Raw genomic sequence first — 4,803 nt, forward strand, 5'->3', positions numbered from 1 at the left:
TTTGAGTTGACAACTTCAATCTTTTCTGTGTACAACATGATGTTATTTACTGATACATTTATGGAAATTTTAGTTTTCTTTCTTTTAAAAAAATTTTTAGCTACTACATGGCAAAAGCAAGTTTTGGAGTCAATTTTGACATTCCCTTTGGTCTTTACTCTCTTTCCGGTCTTTTTAATGATTTTAACTTTCTTCATGAATAATGTTTTGCTATCATCCACAGCCCATTTGGACTTTGTTCATTAGTGTTCAATGCATCAAATCTGTGCTTCAGATGATCTCTAAATTCAAATGGGAAATGTGCAAGGTCATGTTTGGCTCTCCGGAAATTCTCATTTTCTTCAGCATCCACCTGAACTTGCATATGACAATGGATGGTCTGTTCCACAGTTGGTCCCCGTCCTTGTTTTGACTGATCTTATTGAGTGTCTTCATGGTCTCTTTCCTCATCTGTAGATGATTTAATTCCTGTATATTCCATCTGCCAAGGTCCGCATGTATAAGAGTCATCATTTACTTTGTTTAAAAAAGTTATTTATAATGAAGAAGTTACTGGTCTTGAAAAGTTCTATCATGCGATTCCTAGTATTTTTCACTCGCCAAAATCATATTTACCAACTATTGATCCTTCTTCCTTGTTCCCAGCTTTCTCATTCTACTCATCACTAGTAAGCAATGCCTCTTGATGATATGTTTCACTGTAGAAGTGGGTATCATTCTTCAGTTTCTTCATCATTGGCTTTAGTGGCTGGCGCATACATTTGAATCATTATTATGTTAACTGTTTTTTATGCAGGCCTATGAAAATCATCCTATCATAGCATTGTATTTCAAAATAGATCTCAAAATGTTCTTTTTGATCACACACACACACACACACACACACACACACACACACACACGGGAGTTATCAAGAAGTTCCTGGAAAGTCCCATTACCTTTTTATTTTTATTTTCCAAGGACTCTTTGAAGCTCCAGCCTGTGTTTCATCCACACATAAAATTAGTGGAACTTCTTTTGCCTCTTGTAAGTGTATGGTTTTAATAAGTCCTTATCTTAGTTTGATTATGCTGGTGGGCTGGGGAAATTACACAGTCATAAAAGTAATTCTGCAACCAAAAGAACAAAGCTACAGCAAAGTATAGGCCATAATTATGGAGAAGAAGGGGGATTTTTGCTTAAATTATTAAGAGAATTTCTTTGACTGGATTAAGAGAACAATGTGGTAAGATTTAGCTCTCAAATTTCTGAAGAATAGCTTCCCAGAGGCAGGAAAAAATTATTTTCATTAGGTGCCAACCATTGTTTCTATGTTGACATATGCTTAGCAGTGTATATAGAGGTATGTGCATATATATGCATATATGAATATAATATGTACATTTGAAAAAATGTACAAATATTGTTTTTTTCCTATCATTCCCACTTGCTCTGTGAGATAAAGATGAGGCTATTTGCTTCAGTAAAATTTACAGCCTCAGAAACTGTATGAGTCAGTTGACCTGATGGAAGTGGGTTACACAAACAACCCCCCTCCACACACACACACACAAGAAAGGAGTCCGTTTACCTAGATTGGGAAAAATTTCTACTATCTTTTAATTCCAGTTCTTTTAAGATATTCTAATAACTTTTAAGATATTCTAATATGTAATATATACAATACAGATATAATATGTATAAATCTATACTTTTGCACCTGTCCAGGTGAATGAACTAATGATCATAAGCTATTTAGGTAACTTTTACCTCCCTATTACCTCCAGGTTTCAGGTCTCTTCCACTCCCACCTGTTCGCTCTTTCTCTCTTTAATACAGACACATACACATACACGTGCACAGACACCTGCAATGGTATTTTCATAACACACCTTGCCTCGTGCTTTTGTTCATGTTTTCTTCCTTAATTGTCCTTCTTCGCCTTTCTTTTTACTAAGTGCAAAAATTCTTCTTCCTCATGAGACTTTGGCTCGCTTTCCTTTGTCTTTCTTTAGCTTTCTGTGCCAGGGGAATTGATAGCATTTCTTGTGTTGTGTCATCATTGTTTAGAGTTCTACTTGATAACTATTTTCTACATTTATTAGAGGGTAGGAACCTCTTAACACCTCACCCAGGGCTCAGAATAGAAAGCTCCTCAATCAATTCTGGTTTCAAAGCGAGTCCTTGTTCTAATGGATGGTGCGTTCGGCTGGGTTGTCTAGAGAAGCAAACCAGTGACCTGCATCTGCATCTGTGGACAAGAAAGAACTTTGTATCAAGAAGCAACTTTGCCTCAAGAGGGTGCCCCTGCCCATGTCAACTCGAGTCCATAGGTCTCACACTAGCAGGGTGCTTCTTCAGACTCACATAGCTGCAGGCCAATGACTCCTGAAGCTGAAGCTGGAAGCAGGGACATCACAGGCCAGTGTTTGCGAATTCGTGTGGCTCCAAGGTTGATGGAAACCAGGTAGGATGCCGACAGCTCTGGGCCAGCCCCTGGACGCTGAGACAGTGTTCCAAGGAAATCCCAGCACGGTGGAAGATGAAGTGGCAGAGAGGAATTGCCTCTGTTTGATCTTGCTCTTATACAAAGGCCACAGCCCGGGGAGGTGTCATCAGGCTGCCATTTAACTGCAGGTTGTACTTCTCCCGCTAGCTAGGAGTGTATAGGTGACATACTATCGAACTACCACACATGGGTGCCAACAAAATGACTAAAACACTGACTACCTTCTGTGGGTTGCGTTTTTTCCTAATTTGATCTAAAATATGACAGACTGAAGGAAGGGGGGAATTGACAGCTTAAGAACCTATGTGAACCTCGTTCAGAGCTTCAGTTCCAGATTGTTATCAGAGACAAGCTACCTTCTCATGAGCGTGAGGCCATGAGAGCAAGTCTCACGTCAATTCAGGGCCAAGGTGAGGAAGGCGGTCCTTCTAAAATTTAGAACTGAAATCACTGGGTTTCCAGCTTTGGTGTGCATCAGATGCACTTGTGTATATATATAGATAGATAGATAGATAGATAGATAGATAGATAGATAGATAGATATAGATATAGATATGTACATTTTAAATAACAATGTTCTTTTCCCTTCCTGTTTGTTTGAATCAAGACATTCTGAAGGTGAGAGAGCACATTGCAAATCCTTAAATCACTTAAAACAGTTTAGACCTGCTATTCATTTTATATCACGAGTGAGTCACTACTTTTTTTGTGTGCACTAGTGTACTGGATATGTAACATTTTTTTTGCAAGTTAGTATATTTTACATTTATAACTTAGTAACATTAATAATGTTCACTCGACGTACATACAAGCATCATCACTATCCATTTCCCAAAAATTCCATCCTCTTTCACAGGAGCTCAGTGCTGTCTAATAATGATTCCTTCTTCCCCACTTCCTCTCACTCTTGAAAACCTGGGATAAGCTTTTTCTCCATACATTTGCCTTTACTGCTTAACAAGCTCCCCAGCTGAGTGTGAAGCACAAATACACACATAACACTATAAGCCTATAAAGTGAAAGAATTTTGGCTCCTGCTATTGGCCAGCAAGCTCCAGGCTGCCAGAGTCCCTGTAATCATGGCCCTTTGATGCCTGGCTTCGCTCTCTGCCTTTAGTCTCTCCTGGCTCCTGGCTGAAACCTCTGGGCTTCACTCTGCCTGTGCAGCCAGTCCTTGGTCTCAGGGAACAATCTGGGGATCATCCAGGGAGCTGTAGGTCAATCCTCTGCTGACTCAGCCTCAGGCCAGGGTGACTCGGCACCCTGTGGCAGCTGTTTCTTTTGGTCTGGTCTTGTCACCTAGCTCTGACCTTGTTCCCATTTTATAGCCCAGTTTTGATCATTAGATCTTTGCTTGGTCACAAGTGCTTGCCTTGCCAATTTCCTCTGATGAGACTGTCCCTGCACTTTGCTTTAAGGACAGAGGCTCAGTTGCCATGGCTCAGTGTTTCATTGGGAGCACTCACTCTCCAGACATGGTGAGCCCCTCTCTCATTCCCAGTCCCCCTCATCTCCAGACATTTCCCAATGTACAAGAGCACTTCGCAAAGTCTGTGGAAAACGGAATTAAAAGATAACACAATGTTTCCATAGACGTTTTGAAGCCCACTTTTGTACACTCCCCCCTTAAATCCTTTTACTTCTCCACTTGATCTCGAGGTGTTTGGTGCCCCCAGCTCTCCTGTTTCTGGCTCCATTTATCATTCCAGGTGCACTCCACACTGCAGCTCTACCCCACAGCCCATCCCTATTTTCTATAGCTCGCCCTCTCTTGGATTCCCTGGCCCTGGGCTCTGCCCAGTTTCAGTTGGGACGTCCCATTATTTCCAAGCTTCCTACTGTCTATTTTTTGCCTTAAAAAATCATTTTATTGGGGGCTCATACAATTCTTTTTTTTATCGTTTTATTAGGGGCTCATTCAACTCTTATTACAATCCACACACACATCAATTGTGTAAAGCACATCTGTACATTCACTGCCCCCATCATTCCCAAAACACCCACCCTCCACCCAAGTCCCCAGCATCAGGTCCTCACCCTTTCCCCTCCCTCCCTCATGAGCCCTTGTTAATTTATAAATTATTATTTTGTCTTACCTTGCCCTGTCCGATGTTCCCTTCACCCACTTTTCTGTTGTCCATCCCCCAGGGAGGAGGTCACATATAAATCCTTGTAATCGGTTCCCTCTTTCCAACCCACTCTCCCTCTACCCTCCCAGTATCACCAGTCATACCACTTGTCCTGAAGGGATCATCCGCCCTGGATTTCCTATGTTTCCAGTTCCTATCTGTACCAGTGAACATCCTCTGGTCTAG

Source organism: Echinops telfairi, unplaced genomic scaffold (assembly GCF_000313985.2).
Source record: "Echinops telfairi isolate 266 unplaced genomic scaffold, ASM31398v2 ScPeMD7_18;HRSCAF=68, whole genome shotgun sequence".
NCBI lineage: Eukaryota > Metazoa > Chordata > Mammalia > Afrosoricida > Tenrecidae > Echinops > Echinops telfairi.